Raw genomic sequence first — 13,008 nt, forward strand, 5'->3', positions numbered from 1 at the left:
TGGAGGGGACTTTAAAAATTGGTCTGAGAGAAAATAAAGTCCTATAGAACTATGAAATCCTTTCTCATTTAGAAATAACTAAAAGGGATATAATTTTTCCATCTCTTAACTTATTATGGGGAATTTCAGTCTGATTGAAAATGATATTCCATGAATATAAACATTATCAATGACTATAAATGATTGTTAAAACCTTCGAGTAATCATGTTTCCACAAACTCCAGGAATCAAACAAAAAAGGACGAGTATGTTTCTTCTGCGGATCAGTATTCTGAAGGTCAAAAAAGTATGTTTGAAACCATTGTCAGACTCATATTTAGTTAGTAATTTCAGCTCTGCAGATTATACCTAAAGAATCTGATCTGTGTAGAAAAGGCAAATCTGATTAACATATGATGAAAGGGCAGTATTTGTCTTTTTCAACTTTTGTATGGTTTATCTACTTTGTATTTTTCATTTTAGACTAAAATCATTGACAATAAATAGCTTTTCCTTTGATTTTTTCACCTGAAACCCTGTCCTCAGTTTTGTATACATCAGACTTTCATAATATCTTTTTCCAGTTTCACGCATTTTGTAGCCAATGCTGTCTGCAAAGAAATATTTCACATCACTTTATCCTTAAATATATACCAGGGACAATTCTAGCTGCAGTAAATGAGCTGCTGCTACAAGATGAATGTCCATGTTAACGATTTCAGTGCTAACATTGGGATCATTTGCACTCACAGTATATGAGATCATAATTATTAACATTCTCCCCATTCTCTGACCTCAGATAATCCTCTGTCTTCTCTGAAAGGATTCAAAGGAGGAATTAAAAATACCTCATAAACTCATGAAGTACCAAAGGTGTTTGCCCATTTGAAACTGCGATTTCTTTCTTCTTTTTTTTTTTTTTTTTTGGTGTGTTTCCATATAATCTATCACTATCTGATTGCTCAATAGATTGCTCATCTAGTTCCAACTCCCCTGCCATGGGTAGGAACACTGTCCACTAGACCATGTTGCCAAAGCCCCATCCAGCCTGGCCTTGAACACTTCCAGGGAGGGGACATACACCGCTGCTCTGGGAAACATGTTCCAGTGCCTACATTCTTCTTACTATTTAATCTAAATCTACCCTCCTTCAGCTTAAGGTCATCATCCCTTCTCCTATCACTATATGGCCTTGTAAACAGTCCTTTTCTAGTCACATACAAAAGATTGTTATATCTTTTTGTGACTGTAAAGAGAAATACTTCTTTTGGAATTCCTTGCGTTTTTTTCTTTCTCATTGTGATAACTGATTTTCCTCTGTGTCTTGAAAGAACCCCTAAAAGGTTGAATAATGTGAATCAAATCCTCTTGTACAATAGGGATCTCGTAGATAGGGACTCAACAGGGATCTCATAGATAATCAGTTTTACAAAGACAAGACTTATCAGAGTGACAGAGTGAAAGAGAAGCTACATTATACACAGTTTATCATTGTTCTTTTGCCATGACTATCATTAATGATTTATATTTGCTTGTGACTGGAAAACCTCATCTAGGACAACTAATTGTTGACATTTTGAAGCTTAAAAAATTCTATCCATCTATTTTAATATTAACACATTACACAAAATAAGTGGTAGTAAAATTCAAATTTATGTCCATTGTTAACTTCAAAATTATCCATTAAAGATAAACAAAGGTTCATAACTAGAAATACTTATTTTGATTTCTTATTGGTTTTACACATTCATAGTAAAATTATTTTTCATGGAATGAGCATCTTTTATGTTGTATAAATCAGACAAGGATCATACTTACCGATGCTTTAAAATATACACAGTTAAGTAAAATTTAATGAAATATATATATACACATATTTTTGGTAAGTTGTTCTGTAGACCTGGCATGACAGTCATGTGATGAAAAGTGCTCTCACACAGACTCTAGAGAGTATCTGAGTTGTCTTTGCAATCCTTTCAGATGGGTGATCTAACTGTTGCTCCCTACCGTGACCCAGTGTTTCCAGAAGAGTTCACATAAGGTTACATTGGTACAGCTTTGAATTTTGTCTCCAATTGCTACATGTTGTGTGTTCCTGTGAAGTGGCACAAGGTTTATTGTCACTCTTAGAGCAGTTGCATGTCAGTGTCATCTTCACACTCATTAAAGTCATGATGTGAGATCCCATAAAGACGGACACAAAAACGCTACAGTTTTTAACTGTAATAGCACTGATAAGCCATTTTGCAAAACTGCCTCCATGTTTGTAGTATGTGCCCGCTGTACACAGAAAATTATGGAGACATTGATTCATGGTAATATAGTGACCATTGTAATGAGAATAGGCAGACATTTTCTTCAATATGTTACGCAAAGCATGCAAATTGGATGTGTTAATATTTAAACCTTTCCAAAGCCCTGCAGTTAAGTTCTATACAATTTTAGAACATTTTGCTGGAAATAAAAGTGATTTTTAGAAGTTTTTCATCATAGCTCGTCACTGAAGAATGCACAATAAGACCATAATCCTTTTTTGGCAATATTGTCTTCCTGCTACAGCGTAACACATGCTCACACAGCTTTTTTCCTGCTATCATAGCTGTTTCAGTTGATACTAGATAACATTTTAGATAGTATCACAGCTGGAATAGGAGTGGACACTGCCCTATTACTAACCTATTACTGCATAGGAAGCATAATTTCCTTTTTTCCCTTAAAATACTAACTCTGAAGCAGAAGTCCATCATTGTGGTACAGAGTATACAACAGAATTATAGTGTTAAAAGACACCTTCAGAATGCATTTAATCCTTTTCCTACTACAATTAGCTATAATTACTGTTGTCAAATAATTCTGATAATACACCAGTGATAATTCCTATAACTACCAGATATTGGTGGCAAGCAGTTACCAGAGCATTGTGTCTGCCCATATAAATGTCTGTAGGTATATGTGTGTTCCAGTACATCATTATTTTCACAGAACTATTAGTGAAACATTTATTTCTGACTGCTTCTCTAATAAATGTTAGCTGTATTATCAGGAAACCACAGGTTGAGGAGTGTTAAGGAAAAAAAGGAATTTATCAGGGTTCCTCAAAGTACAAGCACAAAATGGTGGCAAAGGCCTTGAAAGTACAAGGCAATGGATGAAGCCAGAGGCCCAGGCCCTCTCACAAATGGTCTGTTACTGTTCATTAAAGAAAAGCAACCTTGGGAGTTGGATATCCAACATGAAAACACTACACCATACATAGTCTATTTGGATTTAAAATGGAGTGATGAACCCATAAAGAAGGAGGTTAAGGTGTAACGCACATTGCAAAACATAAAAAAATGACCCTAAGCAGACTCTAAAGTGAGGACTAAGAAACCATCAACTTTAAACTCCTTTGGCAAGTAACTTGGGATGTTAATGACTTGCTCTAACCCCCTATCTTTCTTCATCGATGTTTGAACCCAGAAGAATATAGGAAAGATGAGCATAACACCAGCAAAAAGAGAAAACTGTACATCAATTTTAACTGTATCATTATTGGGAATGAGCTATAATAATTGGATAATTTGGACTATAACATGGTAACAGGACTAAGAATAATTCTTTGATTGGATTTTTAAGACTTTAATTACACTAGCCATAAATCCTTGGCTTTGCACATAAGGTGGGCTTCTTCAGCCTACATAAAGCGCACAGGGTGTTTTTTTCTGATAACCTGCTCTACACGATTGGCTGTTAAATCTGCTTTTGGTGCTATGTCATTCCTGCTATTTCTGTCATTCCATTCTTGAAGACAGAGAGGGGAAAAGAAACCAAAAGTCTATAGATTATCCACTGGTTCATTTCCCTAACATTTTCTACTTGTTTGTTCCTCCCACTCCCCACCCCAACCTATTGTCCTTTTCAGTGTTGTTATAGAGAAAAGGTTACAACCTTCCTCTATGAAGCAGCAAAACACTCTTTTCCTCTTAATCTTGAAGACTGTTGTGGTATCCCCTAACAAAGAACTTAATCTGCTTTGCTTTAGTGGCAATGCAATATTTCTTCTCAAGCCCACAGGGGAAAGGAAAATAGTTAATTTTATTCTTGAATCTATGTTTCTTGTATTTGAAAACTAGCAAAGAGTCCTATCAGTTTCTATTTTGTTAGAGTACTTAGAATCGTGGAATCATAGAATGGTTTGGGTTGGAAGGGACCTCAAAGATCATCTAGTTCCAACCCTCCTGCCATAGGCAGGGACACCCTCCACTAGACCAGGTTGCCCAAAGCCCATTCAAATCTGGCCTTGAACACTTCCAGGGAGGGGGCATCCACAGCTTCTCTGGGCAACCTGTTCCAGTGCCTCAGCACTCTCACAGTGAAGAATTTCTTCCCAATATCTAATCTAAGTCTACCCTCCTTCAGCTTAAGGCTTGTCACTACATGCCCTTGTGACCAGTCCCTCTCCAGCTTTCTTGTAGGCCCCCTTCAGGTACTGGAAGGTTGTTGTAAGGTGTGTTGGGTTTGCGTGGCAAGGTTTTGGTAGCGGGGGGGCTACAGGGGTGGCTTCTGTGAGAAGCTGCTAGAAGCTCCCCCTGTGTCTGATAGAGCCAATGCCAGTCGGCTCTAAGACGGGCCCGCCGCTGGCCAAGGCCAAGCCAATCAGCGCCTCTGTGATAACATATTTAAGAAGAAGAAAAACACTTAGAGAGAGAGAGCTTTTGCAGCTGGAGAGAGGAGTGAGAAGATGTAAGAAACTCTGCAGACACCAAGGTCAGTGCAGATGGAGGGGGAGGAGGAGCTCCAGGCGCCGGAGCAGAGATCCCCCTGCAGCCCGTGGTGAAGGCCATGGTGAAGCAGGCTGTCCCCCTGCAGCCCATGGAGGAAGGATGAGGGGGTGTAGAGATTCCACCTGCAGCCCGTGGAGGACCCCACGCCGGAGCAGGTGGAGGCACCTGAAGGAGTCTGTGGCCCCATGGGAAGCCCACACTGGAGCAAGTTCCTGGCCGGACCGGTGGACCCGTGAAGAGGGGAGCCCACGCCAGGTCAGGTTTGCTGGCAGGACTTGTGACCCCGTGGGGGACCCACGCTGGAGCAGTCTGCTCCTGAAGGTCTGCACCCCATGAGAGGGACTCCATGCTGGAGCAGGGGAACGATGAGAGGAGTCCTCCCCCTGAGGATGAAGAAACGGCAGAAACACCGTGAGATGAACTGACCGTAACCCCCATTCCCCGTCCCCCTGTGCCGCTGAGGGGGGCGGAGTTTGAAGCCGGGAGTGAAGTTGAGCCCAGGAAGACGGGAGGGGTGGGGGAGGTGTTTTTAAGAGTTGATTTTATTTTCTCATTCCTCTACTCTGTTTTGCCTAGTAATAAATTAGATGAATTCCCTCTCTAAGTTCAGTCTGTTTTGCTCGTGACAACAATTAGTGAGTGATCTCTCCCTGTCCTTATCTTGACCTACAAGCATTTTGTTATGCCTTTTCTCCCCTGTTTAGTGAATGAGGGGAGTGAGAGAGCGGCTCTGGTGGGCACCTGGCCTCCAGCCAGGGTCAACCCACCACATCAGGTCTCCCCAGAGCCTTCTCTTCTCCAAGCTGAAAAACCCCAACTCTCTCAGCCTGACTTCATAGGAGAGGTGCTTCAGCCCTCTGATCATCTTTGTGGCCCCCCTCTGAACTTGCTCCAACAGCTCCATGTCCTTCTTATGTTGGGGGCCCCAGAGCTGAACACTACTCCAGGTGGGGTCTCATGAGAATGGAGTAGAGGGGCAGGATCACCTCCCTCAACCTGCTGATCTCGCTTCTTTTGATGCAGCCCAGGACATGGTTGGCTTTCTGGGCTGCAAGTGCACATTTCTGGGTCTTCTTAAGCTTCTCTTCCACCAACACCCCTAAGTCCTTCTCCTCAGGACTGCTCTCATTCCATTTTCCACCCAACCTGTAGGTGTGCTTGGGATTACACCGACCCATGTGCAGGACCTTACACTTGGCGTTGTTGAACTTCATGTGGTTCTCACAGACCCATCTCTCCAGCCTGTCAAGGTCTCTGGATGGCTGTGACTCTGGTCAGTCTTTCATCGAAAATCAAAATTTCTAGAACTGTGATCATGTGCATTGCTCTCTTCTCGACTTTTTAAAATTGGTTTACATCTTAGAAATGCACAAATGGTAACAGATTTCCCAAAATGTGACACAGTATCTCAGTGGAAATTTTATCACTGCTGAAGGTTATCTTTAGTTTGCACTCATCCCACAATGGCATTTGCATTCTCTGCAGCAGAATAACATCGCTGATTCAAGTGTCTTCTGATACGTAGCACCCACCTCAAGCTTTTACTTCAGTCTATCTTGTTCTTCTTCCTGCATTGTTATAGATGATTGTTCTTGTACCTTGTAGTTAGAATTATAATTCAATCTTTAACTTATTTGTTATCCTTTCTGGCTAGGAATTATTTGAAGCTCCTTATAACATGAAGTATTTAATGAATAGTAATGAATCCAAAAGTCATTGCTGTGTTGCCTTCTTACATCTTCCCATTAACAGTGAATAAGATCTCCATATTAGTTTTCTAATAATTCTACAGAAGTTTTGTGTGAAAAAAGTGCAAATAGTTTCATGAATCGCCTTGCCTATAAATACAGTATGAAGCATGTAAATAAACAGAAAATGTGTCTTAGTTCTAAACTGATACAAAAAAAGGCAAATTATCATGTTCACTTAGCTCCAATAACAACATTACTGTAGGTCATAATATCCAAGGTTTAGAATAAACTCTAAATTCATAATCTGGCAAAATCCAGGGGCTTTCCAGAGAGAACATGAAGAGATACATTAGCAAATCTAATCAAGTCATCAGTATGCACTGACTTAGTAAGAAGTCTTTTAAAATCATTAATCAGTGATCTATAATTCATATCTCAGTTGACATCTGCACACACATTGCACTGAAGAAATGCATAAGTATAAATGTCTGCATACAGAAAGATGGCAAATATTTTCTCACACCAGCTGCTTAAATGTAACACTGCAATTTGGTAAAGCGTATTCAAAATATGTTAGGGGTGTTTTCTTATATCAACATCTGTACCAACCAAGAAAACAAGATCTTTAACTATTTCCTTGAGTCATCTGTTTGAACTGAATCTTATTACTTCATCCTTTACTACTGCTAGAGGTAGTAATGACTGTGGTGTGAGATAATTTGAGGCTCTGGGCACAATATTGGTAAGACTCCTTTAAGGTCTTCTCAAATTTTGGAATTCAAGACATACAAGAGGTGGGATTCGTACAAATACTACATTTCAGAGAAGGACAAAAAATTATTCCAGATCTGGAGAAATGTAAGATATGTAAAACAAGACTTGATATGACACTAAAAGATTTAATTCAGTTGTCTAAACACAGGCATGTCTGTGATTCTCCAAAATAGCTAGGATTGCACATGTGGCTGGCAGATGCAGATGTGGCACCAGATCTACCGGAGATCTGAAGCTGTGCACAGCCCAGCCAAGTTACCTAAGAGTGTTAGAAGTGGGATTAAGAGTTTATGCATAGGCAAGAGGATCCAGCACCTTGATCTTTCTTGACTGTAACTGGAATTTAAACATAGCAAACATAGACATTTATATTTGTGTTTTACTCTGTGATCTGAATCCCTCCCATATTGGACCTGGGAGTTCCATTTACTCATAAATGCCAAGCTTGAGAGGAGACCCAGCTGGTATATTTAGAGCTTTTGTGGATTTCTACCCTGTTCAGCAGCAGCTGAAAGGATTTATCTGCTCTGCCTGGGATCATCTGATCATACTTCATCTAATCTGCTTTTTGTGATTGAAGATATTTTCTCCTCCAGTATGTTTTGTTATCTATTTTTCCTTGCTTCTGACTCTGTTTATATATGCCAGTAAATGAAAAGCTTTGTTTTGCCCAGTATTTGGTTTTCATAGAGTGTATATAGACCTCATAATGCCTGTGAAGCACAAGGTTAATTTAGAACATCATGTATTCCTTTCTGGTCTTATATTCATTGAAATTTGCCATGTTTTCAGTGGCCCCAACCCCAAATTGAACAGAGTATACTTGGTATTTGTGCTGGTTTTGGCTGGGATGGAATTAATTTTCTTCATACTAGCTAGTAGGAGGCTATGTTTCGGATTTATGCTGTGTTGACAATATAGAGGTTGTTTTTGTTGTTGCCGAGCAGTGCTTACATAGAGCCAAGGCCTTTTCTGCTTCTCACACCACCCCACCAGCGAGTGGGCTGGGGGTGCACAGGGAGCTGGGAGGGGACAAAGCTGGGACAGCTGACCCCAACTGACCAGAGGGATATTCCATACCATGTGATGTTATGCTCAGCATATAAAGCTGGGGGAAGAAGGAGGAAGAGGATGACGTTTGGAGCGATGGCATTTGTCTTCCCAATTAACTGTTACGCATGATGGAGCCCTGCTTTCCTGGAGATGGCTGAACACCTGCCTGCCCATGGGAAGTGGTGAATGAATTCCTTGTTTTGCTTTGCTTGTACGCATGGCTTTTGCTTTACCTAGTAAACTGTCTTTATCTCAACCCATGAGTTTTCTCACTTTTACCCTTCCGATTCTCTCCTCCATCCTGCTGTGGGGCAAATGAGTGAGTGGCTGTGTGGTGCTTAGACTGGGGCAAAACTATGACAGTATTTCAGGAAATTTGTGGTTCAGTCACTGTCCACAGAAACCTGCTGTAGGAGAATTTGGAAGACGCTTCTTCATTAAAGCCATACTATACACCTTAACACAGCTCATGCTGCTGAATGAAGGCACACTGCTAGTCTTGTGGTATTCATGAGAAATCTAGGAGTGCTGAGACTGTTTTGTATGTTGGGAATGTCCCCTGCATGGAATTAAACGTCTTCTGCATTCAGTTTACTCAGATACAGTATAATCAGTAAAAAGACATGCCTGTCTTGCCTTATAAGGAATCATAATATAATCAAATCCAAATAAAAAATATTTTTTAAAAAGTTCTTTCTGCCTTCTCTCAAACATCATCTTAATTGTCTCTAGACCACTATCTCAACAAGCTTACTTAGTGGATTTGAAATATCTCTATCTATTTATTGAAATGAGACACTTTTCATTTGCTTTACACCATGATATACATGATATTGACTATCACAGACAGTGGCCAACTAAAATATCTAAGAATGTTTGTTTACTTTACATGATATGAAACTTTTTGGAAAAGAGTCTAGGCTTTTAATAAAAAAAAAATAAAAATCACAGAATCACAGAATGGTTAAGGTTGTAAAGGATCTCTGACGTCATGCGGTCCAATGCTCCTGCTCAAGCATGGCTGCCTAGAGCCAGTTGGCCAGGACAATCTTCAGACAACTTTTCAGTATCTCCAAGAAATGTGATACTCAAAATGAGCAGATGGGCAAGCTGTGCCAGTGCTTGATTACTTTCACAGGAAAAAAGTGTTTCCTGATGTTCAGACAAAACCTCCAGTATTTCAGTTTGTGTTTCTGGTCCTGTCACTGGGCACCACTGAAAAGAGCCTGACTCCATCTTTCTGCAGACCCTTCCTTCATATATTTGAACTAATTGATGAGATCCCCCGAACCTTCTCTTCTCCAGTCTGAGCAGTCCCAGATCTCTCAGGCTTTCCTCATAGCAGAGATGCTCCAGTCCTGTCATCATCTTTGTGTCTCTTTGCTGGACTCTCTCCAGTATGTGCATGTGTCTCTTCTACTGAGGAGCTCAGAACTGGATCCAACAATCCAGATGTGGCATCACACCAGTCCTGAATAAAGGGGAAGGATCACCTCCCTCAACCTGCTGGCAATGCTTTGCCTAATGCAGCCTAGGATACTGTTAGCTTTCTTGGCCTTTCTAACTACTAGACTTCCATTATCAGGGAAACAAACATTGACTCCACGGCAACAAATTATTAATTTGTATTCTCTCAAAGTATCTGAAATTGTCAACACCTGCCTTGTCACCTTAGCTTTAAAAATAAATCATCTCTCATCTGAAACACAGAATCCAAAGGAAATGAAAACCCACCAAAAAAACCCCTCCTAAGAGTAGTCTAAGCTGTCAAACAGTATGATTTGTAAAAAAGCTGCAAGAGGTTATAAGTTAGAGATATCAGATCAGCAGAACAAACCTTCATAGGCTTACCTGGGAAAACATAAATACCAATGACATCTGTCCAATACACTTGGGTTAAAAGGCCAGTCTGAAAGCTTCAAATACTTATAAAATTAAATTTGAAGATGTGGTTGTCTTATTAGAGAACTAGTTAAAGAGGATGCTTGATATTCCAGAAGAAAGGCTGCACTTTGTGCTATTGCTGCAGTCCTGCATGTTGACTCACTGTGCAAGTGGTAGGTGTGCTGTTCTATCCAGGTTCCTTCCCTTTGGGATGTGAACATCTCTGAAAACACTTTAGCTGATGAGAAGAATATTTGATATGCAACTTTTCTCATCTTCTGTCCCTCCCAAAACATTAAAGTGGTATGAAAATAAAAAAAAAAAGTCTGCTCTCCTATTTGCTTGTGATTATTGAAAAGTAAAATATATGACCTTATGCTTGGAACAGTGTGATGAGATATGAAGTGACTTTTTAATATCTGATCTACGTTTTTCTTTTCAAAAACTAGCTGGTGGAAGGAACATGGATTTTATTTTCATTAACTAACACTTCAAAGTAATATAATTATCTGGTTTAGCTGTAATTTCTAATTATGTATGCCTTTCATTAGCCCAGACTAGATAAGAATCAGAAGTCTGCCTAGTTAGTTCCTCTACTGTGGAGAAAGAAGGGGCAACTTATAAGTGAGAGAGGAATGCATGGTTTATCTAGACTGTCAGGAACGATCAATGGTTTAAACCCCTGGGCTGGTAAAAATGGAATTTCCTCTCCTGGAAAAAGAAAATTCATTTTTCTCCCTGGACTGCAGATGAAATTTATGAGTATTTTCTACTTTCATTCCAGAACTATTGTTCAGCAAGACAGTTTAAAAGGCAAAATCCCTGTCTCAATGATAGCAATAGGTAAAAAAAGACATACAAGTTAAAAATCTACAAGGTGAGATCCATTCCACATATTTTAGACAGTGCTTGGCTTGAATTTTATTTTTTCAGTAGTGGGAAGAAACAAATTTCTCCCAAAGTGAATGCCTAAGTTTCACTAAAATCAACAGAAAACCTCCATGTGAGAAGCCAGTCTGGTTAAGTGAGTGGCTTTTTTCTATCTATGAATGGTACAGCACATGTTCAGGAACTATTAGGCATCCATTGGGACTCATGGTCTAGTACACCTCACCTTCTTTTGAATTACAAGCAGAGGCTCCGCCCTGCTTTTTTTTTTTTTTTTTTCATTTTTGAATTTAAAGCACTAAAATTCAGAAATGCATAGGGACATGTGCAGCAGCATGGGACGTTTTAGCGTGCTTTTTGGAACTAAGACATTCTGGAGTGAAGAATGAAAAGGTCATGGGACCAGAAAGATCTTTAGTCTGACACATCTGTGACTCACAAAAACAGTCCCAGTCTGCTCCTTGAAACATCTGAATGCTTTGCACTAGATCATAAATGACTATTGGTAAAAAAGAGGAGAAACTACTTGAATACAAATTCTTCCAAGAGACGCTAATCAGTGTGAAAAACTATCAACACCTTATGAAGTAAAAAAAAAAAAAAACAAAACCAGTGATGTTTAAATAACTTCTCGCAGTAACAATTGGATAGGAATGGTAGCTTAACAATGGTGTTTAAATTCTTAATAATGTTTAGTATTAGGTACGAAGGCAATGCATGTCTATTTCAATATTCAATCTTTACATATTTATTAAATAACTATTCACTAAATGAATCTAAATAAATTGTCAGATTAGTAGAAAATAAATTCTTAATATAAACAATGAACTAAAATTTATTCTTTTTTTTTTTTAATGTAGTATAAGAATGCTATATATTCTCCAATTAAAGCACACTGGATGTTTTGAAGGCACTAAAGACCCCAACAGTAGGTTTATCACCATCTAATTTTGTGTATCTACATGGTGTATATGCCAATTTGAGCAAGTCATCCTGCACCTATTCGGTAATTAGAGGTGGGAAATAGACACTTTTAAGGCACCATCCATGGTGTGTGATGTCACTGATACGAGGAGATGTATCACCACTAAAAATGCCTTATATTTTCTAATAATTATAACAGATCCTATCAAAACAAATTTTAAAGTGAACATTTACAAGATGTGTAGTTCTAATATCTTCATTTCCCTTCTAATTCTCCATATTCCTATTCAAATACTGTTCTTATTCTTCATTCATCCTTTATAGGGCTTTGCTGACTGTCCGTACAACTTTATGTGTTTGAGGGTTTTTTCTTTTTTTTTTTTCTTTTTTCTTTTTTTTTTAAATATGTATGCATTAGAGAGAATTGCCACAATTAACTTTTGGGTGCTCAAGATGCCATTGCATATTCAAATTTGCTTTGGTTTTAGTTACAACTTTTTTAACTTATCAGCATGAGTTCAGATAACATGGACTGCCACCAGTCATCTGTTGGATACTTACACACATCATTTTGTTGTAAGCTGCCTGGGGTAAGTTTCATTCTTTTTTGGCCCAAAAGTGTTAAAAAAGGTATAAAATGGCAATTGCACTTCTAAAATTAATTAGGTGGCACATTCTTTTCTGCAACATCTGAAAGAGAACGAACGAACGAAGTTATGCTTATTCAAACTAAGATGAATTTTCCATACATGACTAGATACATTATATCTTGAGTCATGACATTAGTCAAGAATAAGCTTAATGCATCAGCTGAAGAGTTTAAATCTGTTTTCTGTCCAGTTAAAAATGTCCAGTGGAAACCTATGACCAAAGTAAATATAAAACCCCTTCCGAAGGTATTTGGTTAATTTTCATGTTCAGTCTTTCAATATTAACTTCAGGGACCTTGGTGGTCAGACCTTAGAATGTCTGTATTTCTGAAATGAAAACAGTATTTAAATTTATTAATTTGTAAAAAAATAAAAATAAAAATTAAAATCCTCTGTGCA

This window comes from Grus americana, chromosome 3 (assembly GCF_028858705.1).
Source record: "Grus americana isolate bGruAme1 chromosome 3, bGruAme1.mat, whole genome shotgun sequence".
Taxonomy (NCBI): Eukaryota; Metazoa; Chordata; class Aves; order Gruiformes; family Gruidae; genus Grus; species Grus americana.